The sequence below is a fragment of the Sciurus vulgaris genome, assembly GCF_902686455.1.
Source record: "Sciurus vulgaris genome assembly, chromosome: 4".
NCBI lineage: Eukaryota > Metazoa > Chordata > Mammalia > Rodentia > Sciuridae > Sciurus > Sciurus vulgaris.
Genome location: NC_136464.1, coordinates 81,138,963 through 81,166,645, shown reverse-complemented (window position 1 = coordinate 81,166,645; position 27,683 = coordinate 81,138,963). Strand labels below are relative to the sequence as shown.

Here is a 27,683-nt window from a genome sequence, read left to right as displayed (position 1 = left end):
TGAACCCCCAAATAAATTTTTCCTCCTCTAATTGTTCTTGTAAGGTCCTTTGGTCACAGAAGTGAAAAACTGACTAAATCATATTGGAGTTTTCTGAAAAATCCTATTACATTACACAGATTGAAATAAACGCAGTGAGAAAACAAGTTCAGTTTTCCAGGAATACAGTGTACTTCAGAAGAACAGTAATGGAGTAATAAACATTTAATGAATTCTTACTGGGCCAAATACTCCTCTAAATAATTCATATACATTGACCCATTTAGTCTTCAAAACAACCCTATAAGGTAGTTATTTCATCAGTAAGACAGCTGAGGTCCAGAAAGGTTAAAAAGTCTTGCCCAAGGTCACCTATCTACCAGCACCCAGAGCCAGAGTTAAGCTGTTATAATTGTATTAGTACCCTATTGATGCTATAATAAATTGCCAAAAAATTGTTTAAGAATGCACAAATTTATTATGCTACAGTTCCAGAGCAGAGAAGTCTAAAATAAAGATGTTAGAAGAACTGTGTTCCTTTCTGTAAGATCTAGGTGAAAATTCATTTTCTTGCATTTTACAGCTTCTCAAGGCTTCCTGCATTGTGTCATTCATATTCTCCTTCCATGTTCAAAGTCAGCAATGGCCAGCCAAGCCTTTTACATGTCATAACATAGTAACATTATCTCTTTTTCTCTTTCATTTCTGAAGACTCTTTTATTATGTTGAGTTGACCTGGATTATTCAGTATAATCTCTTTAACATAAAGTTAACTGATTCAAAAACTCAATTCCACCCCTAAATTTATAATTCCACCTTAGCATGTAATATCACAGAAACTAAAATTAGGATTTGAATATCATTTGGAGGTCAATATTCTGTCTACCACATGTTTATTTCATTAAAAAGGGTCATTTAATTTAGCTTTGTTATTAAAGCACACAGCTATTTTGACATCTCCAGTGCATTGTGGCTGTATGATAGAAGACGCTTCTTAAGCTGGGAAGCAAAACTTGAGACCATGATTTCTATAAAGAGGACTTATCAAAGAAGTCTTGCCAAGAAAAATAAATAGGTGATTAAAGAAGAGAGATAAAGGGGAGGGGGGTGGATAAGAAACCAAATAAGGCTATGATATCAGGTAAAGTTGCAGAGTCTGACTTTGATTCAGTCTTGCAGAGCACTCTGGGAACAGTGAAAGACATACCTCTGGGCTGTGCTGCTTAATGGTAACAGGACTGTAGTATTTATATTCTTGCAACCTGGTTATTGGCTAAGTGCTCCCAGTCCTCATAAATCCACAGGCATTTCTCACTCAGTTTATACACAAAAAGAGCTCATTTGCTTTCATCCCCCATAAGAAGGTTCAACTTCGGATCTGGGAAAGTAAAAAGTATATTGAGTGTATATTGAGCCTATGAGTGTACTCACAGGGAAATGAGCAGTGTGTGCTACAGTATTGAACTGCTTCTACCCAAATGCTTAATTTCCCATATTATTTTGCATGTTATTGAAAGACAATAGTACTCTCTCCTTATGTGCTGATGGAAATGAGACAGAACATAGCTGCCTATCATTTAGTTATTTATTCATGGAACCCTGTTAAAATACCTGTTATATATGTACCACTTTGCCAGGTATGTTGTATAAGAACAGCCCCTTCCTTCAAGGTGTCAATGTGAAGAAAACTTACACAAACAAAATCAGATGAAAATATTAGCCACTGAAATCCAGTATTTCATAAAATAACTCAATCGGTACTTCTTAGAATTTTTCAAAGAATAGAGCAGTCATCGGGGTGTGGGAAACTCAGTGGCATCTTCAGCTATGAAACAAGGGTTTTGATACCTTCCTCAAGTGTCTTTTGGTAAAGGTGAAATGCAATAATGCACTTGACCCTATAAGCATGCTGCCTAGATGGCCCTTTAAGTTTAAGGTTGTTCCAAATTTTGTATAGACAGAAAATAATTACAAAAGTGTATGTGTGTGTGTGTGTGTGTGTGTGTATCATCTAGAAAATATTTGATAATTATTCATTAAGATTAAATAATTTTGAAAACCTCATTTTTTTGGTACCTAATAGCATCAGGGTTATCATTAGTTTTAAGTTAATAGTTAAGTTGATAAAACACTAATCCTAGGATTTGTATATCTTCTTAAGTATTGCTCAGAGTCAAGAAAATGGTCTTTAAAAAGTGATATTAAAATCAACCTTTAATTCTGTGGTCAAATGAGCTCTCTCTAGCATGACTTTAAAATATGTATACATGGCTTATAAATTATTTTAGCTTAAAATTAATTACATTCTAACTCAAATTTAAAATTAAACATAAATCCTGAGTTTTAAACTATCCAGTCTGAGCAAATTATTAAATGATGACTGCATTTTCATATTGACATTTTAACATATATTTTATTTTATGTACATGGGAACACATTGAATGCCATTTTGATAACTAAGATTTTGATGAAATATTAGATAAAATGCATTTCTTATAAATGATGATTTAATATTGTGAGTTTTAAACTAAGGCATTTGAGGCAATCACAAATTGATATGACCTTATTTCTATGCTAAGCATGGAAGCACGGTGTCCAAAACAACATATTACTTAATCCTAAACCTGGTGAAATGACATTTATGATTTGTTGTGGTCTAGAAGTCCTTCTTTAAAAAAATGTATTACCACCCAGTAGGATAGAGAAAGGAAGTCCTTATAGCACGATCTCTGCTGAGACTTTTAACAATTTGGCATTGTTTTAATAAATTTCTATTGCATGGAAAAATGCCTCAAAAGGGGATACAAACATGTTATGAAGACATTGTTTTAGTTAAGTTTATCAGCACTGTGACCAAAAGAACTGAGAAGAACAATGTAGAGAAGGAAGTGTTTATTTTGCTTACAGTTTCAGAGGTTCAGTGCATAGTTGGCCTATTCTACACCTTTTAACTCAAAGTGACATAGAACATCCTGGTAGAAGGGCATGGAGGAGGAAAACAGCTCAGAATGTGGCAGCCAGGAAGCAGAACAGGGAGCTTCATTCAGTGAAGATAAAATATAAACCCCAAAGACATACCCCCTGTGATATACTTCCTCCAGTCACATCCTACCTCCCTATAGTTACTGCCCAGTTAATCCATATCAATGGATCAATCCACTGATAAGGTTATACCTCTTATAATCTAAAAATTTCACCTCTGAAAATTCTTGTGTTGTCTCACATGGGAGTGTTTGGGAACACCTCATATCTAAACCATAGCATAGATGAACTATATGATATATGGAGATTCTTTCCAACTCCAAAATCTTAAAGGGTTTTCTTTTTTTAAGAAAGTTTATGAATTGAAAGCATCTTTTTTTGTCTGTAAACTGACTCAGGTTATTAATTATTTTCTTAATTTATGACACTGTCAGCGGTATAAAATCTGATCAAATAAATGTATATCATCCTTTCTGGAATTAAACTGTTCTACCTACCCATTTGTGAATCTTTTCATTTCAGTATGCAGTGATAAATGTACAATATTTTCTTTACTTTTGAGGAAGAATATGGAGTACCAAATATATTTCTTAGTTTCACTTGACCTGAGGTTTGATTCACTTTCACATGATCTGCATCCCCAGCATTGCAAAGGAAAGAAGAAATGAAGGGAGGGAGGGGGCAAAAGAGAGAAAGAAGGAAATGCTTTAACCGAAGATGAACATAATTTTTTTCCTCCAGTACTAGGTTCTACCCCAACCATTTTTATTTTTTATTTCAAGACAGTGTCTCACTAAGTTGCCAGCTTGGCCTCAAATTTGTGATCCTCCTGTCTCAGCCTCCTCAGTTGCTGGGATTTACAGGTGTGCAGCCTAATTATATGTAATGTCAACTTAATTGATATTCTTTAAATTATTACCTGTAGCCAGTTATCATTCTGAAACATTAAATAAGAGAATTTTTGTTAAAGTGAGTCATGCCAGTGTAGTCAAGCAATAAATATATCAGTTTTGTATTTAAAAAAATGGTAAATACTTTTAACTATACAACAAACACCATTGACAACTGACAAAGACCACACAGATTCGATTTTAATAACCAGTGAAAAGAAGACTTTCTCATTCATATGTTCTTAAATCTTAAAAGGAGTTCACTAAACTTATATACAAAGTAGATGGTTACCTTATCGTTTAGTGGGATTAAGAAACAACTTTCCTTTATTACCAATTGGAAGAGGTACATCCGGATGTGAATTGTCTCCAATTCCAGAAGAAAGCAGAAATTACTCTGTAAAAACACTCCATATTACAATTTTTAGGTTGGTGGTCACCTTGTGATATACACTTGGTTCGTCTTTAACACATTTCTAAGAAGTTGATAAGAAGTAGACTTAATCTATTTGAAACTTAAGGGCCTGTGTGAAGGATGAGATAATAACCCTGAAGTGCCATGTGGAATTAAGGCATTATGTCGCTGAGTTATTCTTGGCTTTGTAGCATGTAGCAGAGAACTATGAAAGATCCCAGGGAGAAATAAAATGAAGCCACAATTTTCCCTTAGTTTCCATTTGAAATCATCCAGAAAAATGAACAGGCACTTTTTTTCAATGCTTGTTTTTAAAATAGAACAAAATAATAAGAGTCTTCAAAGTATAAATTCATAAGTATGTAATGAAGTCCCTCAGCACTGAATCTGGCATATTGGAGATAGTTTTAAAACGTGTTCAACATGACTTTTCTTTGAATAGGGTTGCAAGATAAAGCATAGGACACCCAGTGAAGTTTGAATTTCAGATAAACAGTAGATAGTTATGTTAGTTTTTTTTTTTTTATTAAAAGGATACTTCATGAAATATTTGCTAAGTCTACATTTTTGCATGCTACATCTGGCTGCCCTCATTCTCCAAAAATCTACAAGTTGGCAAGAAAATAACTTACAAGTATATTAAATGTTTAGGGAGCAACACAAGACAGCATGTAAGCAAACTCTGAATTGTGTAGTTGAGGCCTGTACTTTCTGGTATTTTCCTCCTGCAGCACAAATCAAAAATAGCCCTCATGAGAAATATTAAGACCTGCAGTATAAATTTTGAGTTACGATTGTTCCTGCTGTTTCTCTGATTTCTTTTTAATTTAAGAAAGCAAATCATAGCGAAAGGTAGAGTGAGTATCTTTGTTATAGGAATAAATAATCCTGAAACTATTCTAGCCTATATTTGTGTTTTTAAATAAATTATTCAATAGTATTCTTTAGCTATTGTTAGGAACAAGTTATTGTGCAGCTAATCGTGGCACATCAATGCCTGTGTCGTTAAGAAGGCTTGCTTTTTCTTTAAATGTCCTAAGATGTCCTGACCCGTCTGCACCCCCAGCCTCAACATAGTGAAAAACAGAGGAGGTGTGGAAAGTTTCATTAGTCAGATTGGATTGGAGTGAGCTCTCGAAAGCATAGGGAGGAAGTATCTAAGTCATGAAGTATGTTCATCTTGAGATCAAGATGTGAGAGTAACCATTTCCCAGCCTGTTGAATGACCAGGAAAAACCTGGATGTAGAAATATCTTAGCTTCCTCAAGCCACAGTGAAAGTGAAAGGGTTACCTTGGAAGTCCTTATTTGACAAAGTAGCACATTTTGAACAATGATCTAAAGTGTGGGGAAAGATGACCCTGTAGTCTTTTGATCTGCTGTATTTTAATTGCTAAACAATATTTAAGGAATTGGATTTGTAGTAAAAGCCAAATTCAAGTTGAATAAAGTCTCAAGTGAGTTTGAGAGTCTGAAGAATGACATTTTTACACAAAGTCTGAATAGCAGTGAGAATCATTTGGGAAACTTTTTAAACTTAAGAAAATATTTATTATATGAGCAAGATTGTTGTTTTCTGAAATAATCTCTGCAAATAATCACTTGCACTTTTAAAATGTTTCTCTTTATCTCTTGTCTCAATGTCCTTAATAGATTGTCTAGAAAAGATTGTAAAGTTCTTAACAGCTACTCAACTAACAAGGTGTCAGTATTTCAATAAATTCTTATTACATAGGTAATGAAGCTCAGACTCCATTATGAGTCTATGGACCATAGATTTTCATCACCAATGTGTCACTCTCCAATGGTGTCTTTGAGTATTATTTAGCAGTTCCCAGATTCTGCCACTCTCTTCTTTAATTTCAATTTAGAGGATATGAGTAGAAGGTAGGATTTGCATTGTAAAATAAAGTACAGCTGGAATACTCACCAAACTTCTATCTATATGGTAAAATGTTTGATTAATAACTAATTTTACACAATGAAATATAGATCTAATTGTTGGCACATGTCTTATTTCCATTGGTTATTTTAGAACATCTCCATATTTTAAAAAAGATTATACACACACACACATACAAGGTAAATATTATACTCATTTAACAAAGGGATATGAGAGTTCAGAGAGGTTAAATATCAGCCTGATGTCTCAGAACTAGTAAGCAGAGGAATAAATATTGACTCCAGTTTTACTAGTAACATGTTTGCTTACTCTCTTGTTCCATCCTTCTTTTCAACTCTTGAAAAATACCTGAGTTGTTCAGTTGGCCACCAGGACGATGAAAATATGCCAAGGACACCATGGATGTGCTAGTGTAATAGATGTTAATCTGTATGTAGCTAAGAAAATAGCTGTGTGAGAAGCTCTTGAGTAAATATATATTTTTTCAGTGATATCCGCCTGGCACCCCACATGATATGAAACTTGATGAGGAGCAGCATCCTGTCCTTATTTCATCTTCAAACAATGACCAGAGATGCCTCTGTCAGAGATGCCTGTCAGAGATGTGGTTGGCTTAGGATGATTCCAAATACCACCACCCAAGTGGATCACATTTTGCTTTGCCATGTACAGTGTGGCCATTCATTTCTCTTTCAGTATCTACAAATAATCAGGGCAAAAGGACAGCTACTTTATTTCTCTTCTGATAGTGTTCATTAAATTTCTCTAAGTTTAAAACCTAGCATTGGTCTATTTTACAGATTATAGTTTATTATAAAAAAGCTTCCTTTTGAAAACATTCTGTACGTAATTTATTAATGTAATTTTCTTCTAGGACATCTATTTTAATGATATCAAAGATGTCTAAAGTAGAATTTTTGTATAAATCTTGAGGAACAAGGAGATTTTAATGAGTATGTGGTAGGACCTTATGTTCAGAAATTCATCACAAGTCTCAGAGGGAGAGTGGCCAGGAACATAATCAAGAATTTTAGTTCTTCAGAAGGACCTTATGTTCAGAAATTCATCACAAGTCTCAGAGGGAGAGTGGCCAGGAACATAATCAAGAATTTTAGTTCTTCAGATCCTGGGAACCACGTTATTTATTTATTTATTTATTTATTTATTGTGATCCTGTGGATTGAACCCAGAGTCTTGTGCATACGAGGCAGGCACTCTACCAACTGAGCTATATCCCCAGCCCCCACATTATATTTCTGAATGTAAAATTTAGACACTATTTCACTTAATATACACACCACCATTTTCCTAACAGAATAACTACAGCTTCTTAGAAACGTCTTTATAAAGTTGGAGAAAGGTGTACAATTGACTTATGTTTTGAGTATATTTTCTTGGTGAGGAAATTATGTCTTTTGGAATCTCTTGACTATCCAAGGAAAGGAAATTAATGAACATCCACCATTTATTTAGATATAAAGTATTTTATCCCCCAAAATTTTATAGGGCATTAAAACAATAATGATAAAAATATAACTCCCCTACACAAGTCACATACAGTAGTGCCAACAGGTTTCACTTGACTTCATATGGTGATTCCTTGTCATCCCTGTCCCTATCCTGTACCGTGCCTGCCTTCCTACAGCTCAGTGCCTTAGAGGTGTACTTTGTCACCATAAAGTAACTGTAGCAGTGATCAGATCAGGGTCATGATACACCTTATATTTATCAGGAAGACAGCACTAAACAGCCTTTTGAGGATTTTAGGTTGAGGATGCCTATGTAGCAGAGCTCTATAATTGTAATCTGTTGAAAATGTGCCAGTCCCACCCAGGATTTTTGTTTTATTTTTAGAAAGATGAAAGGAGGAAGAACGATGAATACCTTCAGAAAATACACTAAGAAATTGAGGCAAGGGAAATGGTATGTGTGGAAGCAGGGAAGAGGAGAGAAAAGAGAAAATGAAACCAGTACCACAATCTATTCTGTGAGGTCCACCATAACTTTTAGAGCTGGGTCATAGTTTGCAGCCAGGCTTTGCAGCAAACAGTGCAGAAAAAACCAAAACAAAACAAAACAACAAAAACAAAGAAACAGGCTTAGTTGCATACAATATAATGTCCAACATCCTAAAAACATAAACAGACTGATTGCTAAATAGAAACATGATTACACACATTTCCAATAACACCCTGAAAGCCTGAAACCATTGGTTCATTATAGCTGAAGTATTGCTGTTTAGTGTCACCAATTCTGTGAGAACTGTGTGTTCCGACAGGAGGTAGAATTGCCTTCCTCTTATGAAACCTGAATTACCTAAGGCAGGTGCACAGATAGAAGTGTGTTCCATTAAACTGAGAAAGTACCTAACTAAGCATGGCCAAGGAATGTTCATTAATGCCAACAAGTGCAGGAATTGCTCCAGAGGTTCCCAGTTGGATTATCTCATTGAATCCCTATCAGCATGTGATACAAACATTTTAGTTCCATTTGTACAGATAAGTAAACTCAGGGTCAACGAGGTCAAGTAACAATCTACTGTATAAAAACGAAAAGATCCAGAACCTATTATATTGGATTCCCCGGCCAACATTCCTTCCATCACACAATACATATGGGAAACTGGAGATGGAAGAAGGAGAAGCATGGTAAGGGGAGTATTTTATAAAAGCAGTTCCCGATAACATGTTCGTTAAAGTTATGCAATTTATATAGAGCACATGGCATGGTGTCTGACACATACTGAATGCACAAAGATATAAACTGCTGTACTAATACTTTGTATTAGCCACTTTGCTCCCTTGGCAATGCAATGACAGCCTTTGTTGGCACTCTTACTGTGTAATATAGAATTTCCAAATAACAAAAGATAAAGTATTTTGTAGTATATTTGTATTCTTATTAAAATATCTTAGCAGGGTTCAGAATAATCAGCATTTTTACCATTCTTTTACTTTCACACCAATAGGAAATTCAAATATGACTCTGGAAGTTAGGATCTGACAGATGACAGAGGTTTTGTAGGTCAATGGGAACATTTTAATCCTGTCTAACTTTAGGCTTTCTCTAGATATAAATAGTTTGTTCTTGAGGATCAAGGTGAAATGCTTCCATGCTTAACAGTTTCCTGGAGACACGTTGTGCAGTGTTATTTGAGAGTTCACCACTTAATATCTTGTGATAACTAGATTGTACCTCCCTCAAGGTCCTCTCCAATCTGCCTCTTGCCTCTTCTCTAACCTATTACCTCATTACCCTCTGACTTTTATTTTAGAGCACCGAAATCATCAGTGTTGGTGGTTTCTCCCCTGGTTCTCAACTCTGTGCTGTCCCTCCTGGGGGCATTTCTGCCCACTTGCCACCTAATTCCTACCCTTTGGGGGCTGGGGAGATAGCTCAGTTGGTAGAGTGCTTGCCTTGCAAGCACAACGCCCTGGGTTCAAATCCCCAGCACTGCAAAAAAAAAAAAAAAAAAAAAAAGAAAAAGAAAAGCAAAAACACCTACCCTTCCCTTTTCTGGCTAGCTCTTCATTTTTTAATTATATTTTATGGTGTATTATAATTATACACAATAGTAGTATTCCTTGAGACATATTTGTACATGCACATAATATAATTTGTTCAGTTTCTTCATTTTTTTAAGACTTAACCTAAGTCTTTCTAGGAAGGTTGTGCCTAAACAGTTCCTCCAAAACAGTACCATCTTTTCGTCTCTCTATCCTGGCCATACTATTGCATATTTTAATGTAGTTAAATTATATTTCAAAATAATTATCTGAGTCTTCTGCATTGATTTACCCCCATCCCCTTCCCAGATACATATTTCATGAACAAGAAAACTAAGATCATAGGTATTCTAGGGAAAAGAATAATCAATACCAGCACAGTATGTATCATTTAGCATATTTTGTGTTGGTGGTCGATATACCTGCATTAATATCCACATTGTTTTATGATCTGTGGGTGTGGTTCTTATTGGCTTTTGGGAAGGGATGTTGGTGAGAAGACAGGGGCAGAGCAGCTGTGTACTTAACCAAGAGAAAACGAATCTTGAGGAGTTCTGTCAGGGCTCTTTTTATCTTCTTGTTGAACTCCCAATTGGTGTTCTTACACATTACTTGATAGTACCATAGGGATCTTCTTACAGCTTATGACTGTTCTACCTGCATGCCCTTAAGTCATTGAAATGTCTGCATATCACAGCCTTGTATTCCCTTTCTGCTACGATCTGTCCCCAGACCACCTTTCTGAAGAAGTTTTACATATCTGTTCATTTCACTTTATTCCAGCGGAGGTGAACTCTCCAGAGCCCAGCATGGCTCATGCTGCCCCTCTCTTTAGAACATTCTTATATCACTACAATAACAGATTATATCAACATCCCTAATAAGTGTCTCCTCTTTCACATAGCTTCCTAAGGTTTCTACCTACATGCAATTTTTTTCTTTTCCTTCCAGATTCTTACTTACTTGGAAGATTTTTATCTTTCCCACTTGTTTTACAATTATTTTAATGTTTTTGATGAACTCTTAGAGATTCATTTCCTTCCAACTGAAAATGGAGACGTACGTCTGTATCACATGTGTAATTTGTAAGTATCAAAGCCCAACTTAAGTCAGTGTAGCTCATAAAGGGACCATATTGGATAGACTTGAGAAATCTTATAGACTCCAAGGTTCATAGGATTCCTTGGTCTCTCAAAGTTATAATGAGCATCAAGAAGTCCATTCAAAACAAGTACACTTCTGTCATCTCAGTTTTTCTCTTCACATTTCTCCTTTCTTCCTGTATACCAGTTTTCTCTGTCTTTTCTGTCCATGCAGTAGCTAGAGTCCTCACATTCTTACTTGTCCTCAGATAAAAGTGTCCTTGATTCCTATTATTCCTCACTAGAATCTGATCGATTAACATAGTCAGGGCCATTTAGCTCCACACAGCTATGAGCATAAAAGCCTAGTGGCAAAGGAAGGGGTCATTAAAGGCTGGACTCCGAGGACAGGATGTTCTTATAGAAAAGTAATTATGGTGATCTGAGAAGACATTCTAAAAAATGTTTCACTATTGTGATTGTTATGAAGATCAAATATGATAACTTATGGTTCAAGAAGCACAGTACATGGTACCTAAAGACACACTACATGAATTCTAATCTGCTCTGCTATGACACTCTGCTATGATCAGTTTTATGGCCTTGGGAAAATTCCCTAACCTTAATCAAACTGGGGAAGTATAATAGTAACTAAGTCATATAATTGTTTCAGAAATCAAGTATTGAAAGATGCAAATCCCTCAATAGGGAAGAAGTTGGCACATGTGATTATTCAGTATCACATATTGTTAACTAAAATTTCTGTAGTTGCTAATATTATCATTAACATGAAATAAAGACTCATTTTCAACCTCATGCATTGCCTTTATTAAACTATAAATTTCTTGAAAGTAAGGACCATGCATTATATATCACTATATCTGTCGTAGTACTTAATGGGGTAGATGGATGAATAGAGAAAGGGAGGGAAGGAAAGAGGGAGAATGAGAGAGAAGAAAAAATTCAGATCCTTATACTACATTTTGATTTTAAAAGCAGATTTGGCTACTTTGTTAATAAAAGATATGGGTCCACACTCTTGGGCAGGTTAAAGAAAATAGTATAGTGAGGATGTGATGGAATGAGAGAACTGACTGCTTTACCTAAGACTAGGTGCTATGACCATCTGTTAGCAATATGAGATTTCTCAGCCTTATGATTAAGAGGGAAGGTGGCAAAAAATGATTGTAAACTTCATGCTGTAATTCCACATAATTAAAACCACTAGATACCTTAATTAAGATTATTAAAAGTTTCACTAAGACATTATTTAATTAGCAGGCTATTTGCCATGTGATTTCTAAAGATTATCAAATGTTATTTTATTAAACTACAATTGTATTTACTAAGCTGAGCTTTTTTCCTTTGAGTCACTGTAGGTGCATTCTGCAAAAGTTATTGTAGAATCAGAAAGTAATTCACTGCAATATAGATTCCATTTTGTGTTACTGATGAGAAAACATTAATTAAATACATGGGCCTAATTAAATCATATAGCCTTAGGAAGTTGGTGCATAAAATCACAGGAATGGAAGGGAGTGGCCAAGAAGTTCTTTTTTACATCATAGTGGACTTAGGTAAATGTGAGTTCATGTTTTTGCTGTCACACAGTAAGGATGACCAAGTCCAACATGGCCCTAGAATAACACCCTTTTGTCACAGCCTTGGAGCTGATGGACACAGATAATTTCAAGGTTTGGGAGATAGCACAATTAGTGTAAGGTACATGGACATTGAGAACAGATAAATCTCAGTTAAAATCCAGATCCTCCTCTTTTTACCTGTATGACTATAGGCAGATCCTTGAAACTCTCTGAGCTTCAATTGTTCCATCTATTCCTGGATAGGCAAACTTTTTCTGTAAAGGGCCAGATAGTAAATTTTCTAGACTTTATGTATCAAGTGTGGTGGTATCTGTCTCTATATTCTTTTTTTTTTTGTCTTTACTTTTACTTTTCCAAATAATCCTTTAAAACTGTAAAAACATTCACAGCTTGAGAACTTTATAGAAATAGGCTACTTACTGGTTTTGACCCAGGGCACAGTTGGCTGGTCTCTGATTTTATGATTTAGATAGTTTGCTTTTAAGCAGCAAATACCTGGCTAGAAGTGCTCAGTAATTGTTGCTTCTCCCAAGCATCAATGTCTTTTAAACTTTTGGTCAGTTTCAATTGCGTGACAGCTGTTTTCAAAATGACCCTACTTTGTTGCCATAGATGCTTTGTGATTATCAGCTAATTTATTGAATTTATTTCAAGGTAACAGTTTATGGTTTTGCTATCTGCCTTTTCCCAGTGCTCCCAATACAGTAGGTAGTCGATTAAGTATTATTATTCACTGGTAGTAAGGGAAATAGTGCACCAGCACTTTGGCATTCCGAGGAGTGGCTGCAAAGGGACCACAGGTGAAATAAATACAAAGTGGGTGTCCAGTCAGTGTTACAGGACCCAGAAGAAAAAAAGACAACGAAAGATAAATATTCCAAATGTCTTCTATCAGTTCATTATTGTCATGCAAATTGAAATACATGGGCATATTGAGTATAGGAACAGTGAGAGTGATGTGTGAGAAGCAAGGGAAGGCTTCTTGCTGGTAACTATTAGGATGGCCATTAACTTGAAACAGTTTCTTACTGTTTTTTTTGGTTTTCCCAAGCAATTGTCTTTAGCCTCTTAACAACAAAACATAAAACAAAATAATAAACCCAGACCCCCATTGAACATATTGACCACATTCTACCTCCTGCTAATCCTGATTTTTGTTCTATCTTCCAGAGATTTGATATAGGTTTAACAATGTAGAAAAAGAAAAAAAAATGCTAAATTTTGTAATCCATGTATAGTGAACACATAGGCTTTTGTAATTCCTACTGTCTCAACGCGCCTACCTCATTTCTCTTCTCTTCCCTACTTGCTTCCAGGGTTCCAGCCATTACTCATCATTTGGTATTCCCTGTAGACAGTATTCTTTGATGCTTTTTCACAGGCTATTTCTGGTGGCACGGCCACCTCACTTTCTGTGTTGACTAATTTCTACATGCACACCAGTTCTTACCTGACTCATTACCTCTTACTATATTTTCCTAGCTCCTTTCCACCATCAACCCCATATCATTCTCCCAAGCTATGCCCTAGTCAGGGCTCGGGTGATTAGGTGTCACTCTGTTCACTCCTTTAACACACTCTGACCACACTACCATAAAACAGTCAATAATCTGTATCACCAACCAGATTATAAAATCTCGGAGTTCAACAACTTTGTCCTTTACCCATCACTCTGTATACCAAGCATCTAGGATTACTGGCCCAGAGTTATATTCAGAAATGTTAATTAGGAATGTCAGATAAAATACAGGATATTCAGTTAGACTTGAATTTTAGATAAACAATGAATACACTTTAGTATAAGTACATGATTACATGGGACATAATTAAAATAAGAAAGTATTCATTATTTATCTGAAACTCTAAGTAACTTGGATTTAACTTTGTTCCATGAATGAATAAATGAATGGATGTCATTCTCCTCTGTATTGTAAAAAAAGCCATTTTCATTCATTTCTGTAGGTTTCAAACCACAGTTCTAAAATGTGATCGCAAGTCCTTGACTGCACTTTAAAAACAAGTATTTTTAACACATATTTGCTTGCTTATTCTTCACAGAAATACCCTGTTAAAACTTCTGTTTTTCCATTTTTTAACAAGAAAATTGAAAAGCAGAGAACCGAAGTATCTGACTCCAGATCACACTGCTAATTAGTGGTGCTTTTGATATATGAACCTCAATAAAGTAACCCTTGAATCCGCTCTTCTAAGCTACTAAGTTCTGTTCTCTGGATGAAAAGGCTTAGTGTTAACATTTGTGGTTAATGCCTATATGAAGAGAAAAATCTATTTCTTATTTACAAGTGAAAATATTAAAAATAATATCAAAGCAATATTAAATGTAGGGAATATTATCTATGGCCATGAACATCTATGTAAATATTTGTATACATATGCAAATAATCAATAGCTTAACTTTTTAAAAAATTTTTACAGACTGCATTTTGATTCAATGTACACAAAGGGGGTACATCATTTTGTTTCTACAGTTGTACATGATATAGATTCAAACCATTCATGTAATCATACATATACATAGGGTAATGATGTCTGTCTCAGTCTACCATTTTTCATACCCCACCTCTCGCTCATTTCCCTCTACCTAATCTAAAGTTCCTCTATTCTTCTCTTACCCCCCACCCCTCACTCCCTTTATATATCATCATCCACTTATCAGGGAAAACATTCGACCTTTGGTTTTTTGGGACTGGCTTATTTCACGTAGCATGATATTCCATTCATTTATCTGCAAATGCCATAATATTATTCTTTTTTATGGCTGAATAATATTCCATTGTGTATATATACCACAGTTTCTTTATCCATTCATCTGTTGAAGGTCCTCTAGGTTGGTTCCACGATCTAGCTGTTGTGAATTGAGCTGCTATAAACATTAATGTGGCTGCATTACCATAGCATGCTAATTTTAAGTCCTTTGGGTGTAAACCGAGGAGTGGGACAGCTGGGTCAAAAGGTAGGTCCATTCCAAGTTTTCTTAGGAATCTCCACACTGCTTTCCAGAGTGGCTGCACCAATTTGCAACTCTACCAGCAATGTAAAATTGTGCCTTTTTCCCCACATCCATGTCAACATCTGTTATCATTTATGTTCTTGATAATAGCCATTCAAATTGGAGTAAGATGAAACCTTAGAGTTGTTCTGATTTGTATTTCTCTAATTACTAGAGATGTTGAACACTTTTTCATATATTTATTAATCGCCTGACACAGAGACAAACCCACATAAATACAGTTACCCCATAGACAAAGGAGCTAAAAACATACAATGGAGAAAAAAAAGCCTCCTTAACAAATGGTGCTGGGGAAACTGGAAATCCATAGACAGTAATATGAAATTAAACCTCTATCTCTCACCCTGCACAAAACTCAACTCACAATGAATCAAGGACATAGGAATTTGACCAGAGAATCTTCACTAACTAGAAGCCAAAGTAGGCCCGAATCTTCATCATATTGGCTTAGGTTGAGACTTCCTTAACAAGACTCCCAAAGTACAAGAAATCAAAGCAAGAATTAATAAAGAGATGAATTCAAACTAAAAAGCTTTTTCTCAGCAAAGTATACAATCAATACTGTGAAAAGAGAGCCTATAGAGTAGGAGAAAATTTTTTTTCCACATGTACTTCAGATAGAGCACTTATCTCCAAAATTATAAAGAACTTACAAAACTTTACACCAAAAATACAAAGAACTCAATCAATAAATGGGCCAAGGAACTGGACAGATACTCTACAGAAGAAGATATAGCTTAACTTTTTAACAGATTCAAAATGCTTCACTCATGGTTGCTAAGAGTTGCTAAGAATGTTAAGAAGCAGATGTCCTTGCTGAAAAAATATCTTCCTTAGTTTATCATCTAGTTCCAATGATTGCTGCCAATGAAACAGGGGCAAAAGGCAAAGCTGTAAATGACACTGGAGGATACTGTGTCAAATGTTGTACTTCTTTTACCTGCCAAGCTGGTGTCTCCTTAGTATTATCGGGCTGCACCAGAATAAATTATCTCTATCCCTAATAGCCAGGGATGACTTTGATGAAGTTTGAGGGGTAGCTCAGGAATGGATAAACTGATAGCCACACCAGAAGTTGCTTAGGAGATGCAATTGCTATTATTTTGTGTATTTATTAAAATACTAAAATCCTAAGATCCATGACACATAATTCAAATCTATCAAATAAAATTCAAAAGCTGGACTGGGGTAATAGCTCAGTTGGTAGAGTGCTTGCCTCACATGCAAGGCCCTGGGTTCAATCCCCAGCACCACAAAAAAAATAAAATAAAATAAAAATAAAAAAATTCAAAAGCTATAAAAGTTCTCTAAAGTTCCCTTTCTGTTCCCTTTCTTTTAATTTCATATTCTCTTCCTTATGTGTAATTACTTTTTCTAATTCACCCAGAAAAGATCCATTGACTTAATTTATTCTAATTTGTGAAAACATGTACATTCTATACAAACAATAGTACATACATGTACACTGCACTGTGGCCTTTCCACTTGGAATATATGGGAGGTCATATACATGTAGGTCTTCTTCAAGTTTTTAATTGTTTTAAAACATTTCTATGTATTATTGTATAAAAATGTATTTAAACAATTGCACATTGGTGGGTGTTTAGGTTAACTCATCTTAAGTTTAAAGCCATTTTTCTTTCCTTTTCTTTGAACTATCTGTTTTGTTCATTTTTTAAGTGGTGTGTTTCTCACTATATTTTTATCAGGTCATGGAAAATCTTGATATATTAAATAAATTTTGGATATTTAGATATTTAAGTCCCAAATATTTTAGGACCATTTCAATGCACATATACTAAATATTTTATGATTATTTCAGTGCTTATTTGTTCATATATAACAAGTGCCAAACAGGTAAAAGCAAGTCTAATATGTGAAAGTTCTTGGTAAATATTGATTGATGTGTTCAATACATCAAACGGTTTTCTTTTTTCTAATTAATGCTGACTGTAGGAATTCTGTTTGTATGCAGTGATTTGGCATTTGCATTTTTATTTAAAGTGAATATGATACCTTTCAGTCACTGACATAAAATATTTTATAAAAATCTATTTCAAAGCATCTATGACTTGCCACTTAATATTCAAATAGAAGATCACAATTACATACTTATAATATCCTTTTTGATCTAAAGAAATATTCTTGGATTCTGGATTAATCATCTCAGGAGCACTGAAAACTATGGTAATTAGAACATTTAAAAAGTGTCTATGTTTGCAAAACCCTAACTAATTACAAAAGAAAATGAAACAGTGATTTTGATCACCTTTCCACATGGGAAAAATTGAAATGAAGAATGGGGCATTTTCTCAAGGTCATATATCAAGCTGGCAATACAACAAGAAATAGGAGAGCTTCTCTTGATAAGTTGCCAAGAATTCCCTGCAAGAAAGAACACAGTTCTGGCTTCTAGGTAATAATTTCTTGAAATATGTGACTGTGAAATTTAACATTCATCTCACATGTGCATTAGTTGAGTTTAGTAGTTCATCAATAGAGTCATCACTCCAAAATGGTTTCACTTCTTCTACTTTCAAAACAGGAAAAATTGAAAAATTACTTTTCCATCCTGCAAGAAAAGAGAAACAAAAGGAAGATCAGATGCATTATTTTATTCCATTATGTACTCATGACCCTATGAACCCCCATTAAATAATTTGTTCATTTATTCTCAAATTCAAATGTTTCTTTAACTCATCACATTACAAAATTGCATGCATTACTATCTGAAAAGTAAAACCAGTGAAACCTGATTTATCTTAGTCCAGAGTATTTTTTGAAGTCTACTTCAGAGAAAGGAAAAATTAGGAATAAGAGGAAAATGAATGTTTAACTTGAATAAAAAAAATCATTCCATCTAAACATCTATAATGTTATACTCCAGGACTTATTTTGCAAAATTTAAATAGATCAACATTCTTTCTTCTCTCTTTTCCCCTTAAAATGTCTCTAAATCATTCAGAAACTGACTAAATGGGTCCCTAAGAAAATAATAGCAATTCAGTATTTAATTCTGTATTTTTCAATTGCTAATAAAATAATAACATAAAACAACAAGCTCTTCCTTCCCTCTAAAAAAATCTTTTTTTTTTTTTTTTTTTTTTGGTGGTGTGGGGCGACATTCTTTGAACTCGTAAGGCTTTGCAAAGAATTTAATATTTCAAATCAAAGTACAGAGTAATTATCATTTGTACCCTAACAAGAAACAAAATCAGTCTCAGAATATCTTCAGTGGTAATTTCTTACACCAGCAATAATGAAATATAAAGAGAATTATCTGTAATGACTAGCAAGAAGGAATAAAAACTGTCAATCATGTCTTAAGATTCATGGAAATTAATTCATTCAACTATGGAATATGGAAGAAGTATGGGTTCTTGTGGAAACTTGGTTCAGCTAATGTCAAAAAAGGAGCAAAAACAGAAAAAGAAATACAATTGCTTCTTCCTCCTCTTACGCTAATTCCACATATTAGGTTGAACCGTATGAAATTGCCAGTATTCAGCTATTTTCAACATGCTAAAAAGCAATTTCATTTGGTTCAATCTTGTAAATATCTATATTCATTGTCATTGAAGCATGCCACAGAATGTGAAATTCACATGTCAGATAAAAAATTCATTATGCTATCTCCCCAACAGAAGTAATATACAAGGAGGAATGTGAAAATTGAATTCTTCCAATTTAATCACTCTTTTTTTAGTCATTGCACCCTTCCTGGATATCCATTTAAGGAGGTATACATTCTCTTCGGAAGTGAATTTATACATTGAATGGAAATATCTATCCAGGTTGCCAGGAAGAATATATTTTGGAATTACTTTATGTATAACAGATTTCTTTTCTACACAGAGAATAATTTTCTTTTTTAAATAATAAATCAGATTATTTTATGTATTTATTTTTTGTTGATACACAATAATTACAGATAATTATGGGATATAATGCGATGTGTCCACACATATACACACTGCGTAGTGATCAAATCAGGGTAATGAACATGCTCATCTCCTTAAACATTGTTGTGAGAACATTCAAAATCTTTTCTTCTAACTGTTTAAAATATGAAAAGTGCTATTCTTAGCTTTTGTTACCTTACCATGCAAAAGAATACCAGCACTTATTCTTCTTTCCTAAATGTAACCTTGTACATATTGATCAATCTCTCCCTATTTCCTTTTCTTTCTATTCTCCCCAGCCTCTAATAGCCACGAATCTACTCTCAACTTCTATGAGATCAATATTTTTAGAAATCACATATGAAGTATTAATTTTTCTATGTTTGGCTTATTTCACTTATCATGATGTCCTGCAGCTCATTCATATCACAAACGACAAAACTTCACATTTTTATGGCTAAAAAGTATTCTATTGTGTATATATACCACATTTTTTGAGTCATTTGATTGTTTCCATGCCTTGTGAACAGTGCCATAAGGAACATGGAATTTCAGATGTCTTTCTGATACATTGATTTTATTTCCTTTGTATATATACCCAGTAGTGGGATTGCTGAATCATGTGGTAGTTCTGACTCTTGGCAGAACCTCCATACTGTCCTCCACAATGGCTGTACTAATTTACATTCCCATCACCAGTTTTCGAGAATTCTCCTTTCTCTGTATCATCTCCAACATTTGGTTTTAGTCTTCCTGATAACTGTCATCCAAACTGGGGCAAGGTTATACATATTATGATTTTGATTTGTATTTCCCTGATGATTAGTGATATTGAGCAGTTTTTCATAGACCTGTTTCTATGTCTTTGTTAGAAAAATTTCCAAACAGATCTTTTGCCTATTCTGGATATTAATACTTCCTCCCATTCTGTAGGTTGTCTCTTCACTCTTGTTATTTCCTTTGCTGTTCAGAAACTTTTTACTTTGATATAATCCCATTTGTTCATTTTTGTTTTTACTGCTCATGCTTTTGTGATCATGTCTAAAAAATCCTGACCCAGATTGACATCATGTAGTACTTCTTGAATGTTTTCTTTTAGTGGTTTCAGAGTTTCAGTTCTTATATTTAGTTCTTTAATCTATTTGAGTTGATTTTTATATACGGTAAGTTACCGGGGTCACATCTCTTTTGTATATGAATATCTTGTTTTCCCAGAATGATTTATCGAAAAGACCATCCTGTGTGTTCTTGGCAGTTTTGTGAAAAATTAGTTGGCTTAGCATACACCTGTAATCCCAGGTACTTGGGAGGCTGAGATGGGAGAATTATGAGTTTGGGCAAGAAAGTGAGACCACATCTAAAAGATGGATGGATGGTAGGAAGGCAGGCAGGCAGGCAGGCAGGCAGGAAGGAAGGAAGGAAGGAAGGAAGGAAGGAAGGAAGGAAGGAAGGAAGGAAGGAAGGAAAGGAGGGAGGGAGGGAGGGAGGGAGGGAGGGAGGAAGTAAAGAAAGGAGGAAGGGAGACACAGAGAGAAAAGAACCTTTTTAGTATATTTTGGATTCAAGTCCTATTCTAGATTTTTTCTTTATCTCAAGAAGAGAATTACATCATGAGTCTGCATTGTTGATGAGAAACCATAGACTGCTTTGAATGAACTCCAGGAAATGAATCTTTAAACTTGTCTACATTGATCATGACTTGATACATATTCTTGATAACACATTGGCTTTTGTGTATCTTTTTCAGTACCCTATATTCTACTTTATAGGATTCTAAAGGGCAGAATTCATGTTTTCTGTTCAGAATAAATTAGTCTTTAATATATAAATTCCTTAATATATGATGGCTATTTAGTAACATTTACTTTATTGTGTGGGGTAATCATATGTATTCTATAATTATTCAACTAAGCTTATTCCCTTGGACTTTTATTCCATCATGGCATATGATTTATTTCCTCTAATTGAATTTAAGATTTCCAACTCATTTTAAAGATTTTGTTTAACATAGTAGAGGAAAGGAAGTTTAGTCCCCTAAAAAAATAAGTATACATCTTGAGAGTGGCCTTATAGGCACTGACTGATGTGACTTTCCCTTTTTTGGCTTCTCTGACTCTCCCTTTTTTGGCTTCTCTGGCTTCTGCCTTCTTTCCTCAGTCCCTGAATTCCAAACTTCTTTGTGTTACAACAAGCTCTTTCCTACCTCAGGGCTATTGTGTCTGATGTTTGTCCTTAGAATACGTTCTTTCTGACTCCTCATCTTGCTGACTCTATAATTCAGTTCTCAAGTCTTAGTTTTTAATGTCCTCACAAAGTGCATTTTCTCTCTTGATTTTGAGTCAGAGCCTCCCTATTAATTATCTGACTATCTGAGATTTATTTGATCAACATTTTCAAATAAACATTTTCATACAAATTTAACCTCTCTCCCAACTAGACTGCAAGTTCAGACATTCAGAAGGTAACTACTTTCAGTAAATATTGGTTGAAATATTTAACAATTTATTTTGATTACACTCATGAAAAATATAAAGAATAAAGAGTCCGGAAGGATATTCATCAAGGTATTAATGTTATTTATTTTCTGATAGATGGTGTTATTTTAAAATTATTCTTATGTTTTATATAATTAATATGTAGAAGTATTTTCATTAAAAATTTTTCCTTATTCTTTAGAAATGCTATTGAAAGATCATCAAGATTTTCCTAGATAAATATTTGAGCTGGAATAAAGGGTTATTGAGGGAGCCAGCCACATGTGCACAGGCATAACATAATTAGTGGCTGGCATATTTTAAGGACATACTATAGTTGTCTGTTGTAGTGAGCAGAGGTTAACTCATGTGGTGATGATATGGTGGGTCAGATAGTGTAGGACATTAAACTCTAAAAGAAATGTTGAAATATCTTCTGAGAATGTTTCCTTTGAAAGTTATAGTGCAGAAAGAATTGACAACTAAATTTGTATTGGAAAATATATGACAAAGTAAGATATGGATTAGAAGGCAGAGAGAATGGAGACCAGGGGATTTGAGGGAGACCAGATTAGTGGCCCAAAGTTGAGCAGGGTCTGAGAAGGTATATTAGTCAGGGTTCTCTACAGGAACAGAACCAATAGGAGTATGATTATTAAAGGGTATTTATTAGGTTGGCTTACAGAACCAGAAACTAGAAAGTCCACAGTGGTCATCTGCAGGCTGGAAAGTTGGAGGAACCAGTAGCTGTGCAATCCAAGAGGCTGAAGTCTCAGAACAAGAAGGATCAAAGCCCTAGAGAATCACTGGCAGTCTGCTAGGAAGAGTGAAGGAGTTAGAGTGTGATATCTGCAGGCGATCACAGCAGCAATCAAGAATTCAGACAGGAAGAATTGAGCTTGTATCTGCCACTGCTTCCTTGTTGGTCCAACTTTTATTCCATCCAATTGGATGGAACACGCTTAGGTAGTGTCTCCATTTCAGTTCACTATCCCACATGTGGTTAGGAGAAAATGATTTAGTTTTGAATTGAAAATTGTAATGGGACTTTGAAATGAGGGTATCTACTAAAATACAGGGGACAATTAGAAATAATGATTTTCAAGAAAATAATATAAAACTAGTAGTTGATTACGTGGGATAATGTGAGTTTTCCCCCAATGAGTGAAGTCAGAACTAGAAAACAGCAAGTCAAAATCAGAATTTTGAAGGAAAAATAAAAACAACCTATGATTCCATGGACTGGGGGGAAAGACCTGGAAAAATAAACAGAAAATAGTATCATAAAAGAATTGGGAGACTTATTTAGTATAGAAAATTAGAAACAGTGTTTTAAGAAAGAAAGTATATTTAAAAGGGTCACATGCTTCCTTGATATCCGAAGATCCTAAAGTGATGGTAGTTAACATTTATTTGTGTTATTATTTAGAGTGTTGGAGGCATAAATCATGTTGAAATAGCTTTGGGACTAAACGGGAAATGAAATCCATAAAAGGCCCTACATGACTTTTTTTTAAAACCATTTATCTGCTTTGGGATAGAGTTTTAAAATAGCACAGTCAGATTTGCCACAGCTCTGCAATTCTTCATAGTTAACTTAGTACTATAATTTCATTTTATGTGGCCCTTTGATACTTGTCATATCCTATACATTTTGATTATCCTACTTGTTGTGGTAAGATTGCTTTTGATTTTGATGTTGAACGGATTTGCTTTGTCTTGTATGAACCCCACTGAACTGAATCATTAAACTGGTGCACATGACATAGAATGAAGGACTCAGACCCACGGATTGCTGTGAGCTCATAAGCAACTGGAGGAGTGTCAGTTTCCATGAGGGCTGGCACGGAGGGAATGCAAGAACACTGTTGACAGCAGTCACACTGCTCCAGAGCTGAAAAGGGAGAGCCCCTACTCTGACAGCCACTTTGCATAAACTATGTTCTGCTTTGGCCTCATGCTCTCTTGCATTTGTTCCCCTGAGATATCCAAGTACCAGAGTTCTTTAGTAGCCATGAGACACAAGAGAATTGCTTCAGAACAAGAGCCGTCAATGTAAACCCTTGCTATGGATTATTCAGATACTGACAGTGACTCTACTTTGGGATACAGCGATGATGAAGATTCCAGTGATGAAGTTCAAAGAATATCAGAGTCAGTGCATAGAAAACTGTTTACAATATTTGGGGATTTTTTTTTTCATGCTCTATAATTTCATTGAAAGGAATTTCTAACTCCTCCAAAAATGCTTAAAAAGAGACCACTACTAAACTGCATAGCTTTGACTATGATTTTTATTAATCAATAGAAAGTTTGTGAAGATATTTATTAATCTGATAAACAGTAGCTCCTTTTGCAGTAGTACATGTTAATTAATTGTCATGCTGAAAACAACTAATATACAGGCACAGAACGGGATGAACAGATTTTATTTTTAAAGACAATGTGCATGTTAGACCTGGACTGTTATGTAGTGACACATACATTTATTTATTACAAAGGCACAAGCCTAGTGTTCTAACAATCAGAGGCAGCATAAACAGTGAGGTTTTTAACTAAATAGATAGGACATTTTCTTATTAATTTATAAAATTCTTTCACAGTCAATTTTTTCTTCAAAGTTTTGTATATTTTGCTATTAGAAGCTATTAAAGTGGTTAGGTAATATTCCAAGTCAGGCTTAGCTAGTGTGTACTAATGGAACACATATCTGAACTGCCCTCAAAGGCATGTTCTTTTCACAACAGTATGATGTTTATGCACTCCATTATCAGAGTTTAATATGACAAAAATTCTAAATCTGAATACCCTGAACTGCCAGAAAAGTAAAACTGGGAAAAAGAAAAAAAGAAGAGAAAACAAGCAAGCTCAAATTTTAAAAATAATACTCATCCTGTTTTTCCCTTTCCCATGTCTAAACTACATTACTGAAATCCTTGCTAACTTAGTAGATGTTCTGTGCAAAATCAGTGTGATAATAGCTATGTATGGTAAGAAATGCTTAACGAAAGCATTATATGAGTATGTGATGTTTCCTATCTAAATCCAAATGATATTTGCTTTTACCATGATCCCTGGACCACAAAGGACATAAACATACAAAATAATCACAGTTTTTATTAATAGTATTCATTCATTAGAAGTTTCCCTACTGTCTCTACTAAAAGATTAATGTATATGTGTGTGTGTGTGTGTGTGTGTGTGTGTATGGATATATATATATATATAAATATATGTACACTAGATCAGATAGCATTTTGTCTTTTGTAGGAGAGAACTCTCAGAGTACATAGGGATACCATTTGTAGACACCTGCATACAGAAACATCAAGACATTAAGTGCCTTAATAGTAGAAATACAGTGACATTACAGGGGCAACATTAGGTCAGTACAAAATGAGCTTGGTATTTAGTAGTTTTCTATTATTATGTAACGATATTATAAAGCAACATAGCAGACTAGGACATAAGCATATATAGGAATTCTAATAACCTGAGAATCAAAAGGGCTTATCAGATTCATTTTGTAGTTGGGCACCCATAAGTATATTAGTGCGGATTTTATTAACAATTAAATATCACTTTTATAATAATAGACATTATGGCTACTGCAACAAATTTATTCTGCATTTTAATAAATTTAGAATTGTTTTCAAATTAAACTCCAATAGAAGGATATAAAAGCAGTATACTATTGTGGAAAGAACTAATTTGGAAGACAGTCAGATCTATGTTCAAGTTCCAGGGCTGTATACATTAGCTATGCCTGAGTTTTGATATATTATGTGACCTCTAACCCTACGTATCAATTTGAGAAAGAGATATAATCTTTTGTTATATGGAATAAATGAGATTTTTGTGAAACTCTGTAATATATGACATATACTGACATATGCTAAATGCTTAGTAAGTGGCAGATATAAAATTATTGTTTATAATTATTAAATATATTGTATTTTTTACCAATGTTTTATAGATGAGGAAACTGAAGCTTACATAGCTTATGACTATAGAGCCTGAACTCTGCTTCACTGCCCCAGGGCTCAGGAATATGTTCATACCATTCTTGAAGAACACACTCTAAGTACCTCCTCTGTGTCAAGTATTTGAGATCAAATAGGGAATAAAACTAGCCACAGTCCCTGCCCTAGTGTTGTTTAGTGGGAGAGAGACAGAGGTACTACCCAAATGAACACATAAGTAAATGTATAAATTAAAAATGGTGACAGTTTCTTGTATATAGAGATATGTAGGGTGATGAGAAGAAGTAAACAGGGAACCTCACTTAGTTAATTCAGGATGGCATCTCCTAGGAAAAGGCATTTTGCCTGAAATCTAAAGAATAAGCTGGGGTGAACTAGGCAGACAGCTGGGGAGGAGTTTTGTAAGCCTAGCTATGAAAAACTCATGGCAGGAGGGAGGTGATGTGTTTGTCATTGAAAGGAGGCCAATTTGGCTGAAAGGCAGAGAATGTGAGGGAGGTAGTGGGAGGATCATACTGGGAGTTGATGAGACTATAATAAAAATTTTAAAGTCAAGGGAGAGTTTAGTATCATGGTTAGATTAAGAAATCTATAGTAGTTGAGAATTTTTTCTTTAGTAACATAACCATTGAGAAACAGAAATCAAAAAGAGTGTCCATTATACATTATAGAGAATCATGATATGAAACACCTCAGAATACTTTTTCATTAAATGTCAGGACCTAGAGAGAAAAAATAATGAAATCTTATTTAAAGATATAAAGCTATATCTGAAAAAATGGAAAGTCATGCCATTTTCTTTTATGGAAAAATTAATGTCACCAGAAAGTCCTTCTTAAATAATGTATAAATGTAATATAACTCTACCAGATGCCAAATGTGGGTTTCTGAAGAAGTAGAAAAATTATTTTAAAGTCTGTTTGGAATAATATATGGTTAATAATGTCAAGATATTTCTTAAAAAGTGTATTAGTGTTGGGGAACTGGCTTTACCAAATATTAAATACCGATTGTTCCTATGTTTCTATAAAGCATGTATAACCTTACCATCATGGTATAACAACAATGAAAGATGGTGAAAATATACAATTCAGAAGTATATGTCAAAATTTTGAAAATATAAAAAGTCACTAGAATAATTTGTATTTTTAAAAGCATGATTCTTAGAATATTATTATTAATACTATATTATTTGTACTTATTTGTGTTTATTTATTGTATGTACTTATTTCTGTAATGTATTTCAAATATATTTATCATTGATTACATTTGCATAGGAACTTTTTATCTTAGGAAAATAGTGCATTTTCAGTATAATTTAATACTGTCATTAAAATAATGCTATCACATTTTTAGTGGCTGAGAATAATTGTAGGTATTTGTGTACTACATTTGACTACTGGAGAAAGCAGGAACTATCATGGAAGATTTTTTAAGGGTATTAAGAGGTTGACAAAATTTCTACAGTAACAAATGCTTTAAAAGAATCAGTTTTTGCATATTTCAATTGGTGTGGCTAAGATTTTTCGAATACTCTTGAAGAACCATAAGCTCTGTAATGGATGAAGAGCTGTGTGTCATAAATTACCAAATAGTAGATACATAAAAGCAGGGTCTCTAAAGCAGAGAAATAATTAAAACATCTATTGTTCTCAAGGTAACAATGACAGATTCATACATGAGTGGATTAGATACTCAATTTCCAGAAGTATATCTTCAGATGCCTTAAAAACTTTCATCTATTCATGTCTATTACTATCTTTGTGATCATCCAATTAATTCATGAATTCCCCAAAGAGCAAAGGGAATGATGATATGCAACATTGTTCCACTCGTGTAAGTAAAACTTGAAATTTGAAAATTGTAATAACTAGATTATAAATACAGGATTTGCATGACTAATGACAAGAGTGCAGTGATTCTTTAAGACAAA

At 34.3% G+C, this 27,683-nt stretch overlaps 1 protein-coding gene across 3 annotated transcripts in view; it reads left to right on the top strand.

Moving 5' to 3' along the window:
* LOC306660154 (cGMP-dependent protein kinase 1) overlaps window positions 1–27,683 on the top strand; it is a 1,225,718-nt gene that overhangs the window by 1,065,692 nt on the left and 132,343 nt on the right. The window lies entirely within an intron of this gene.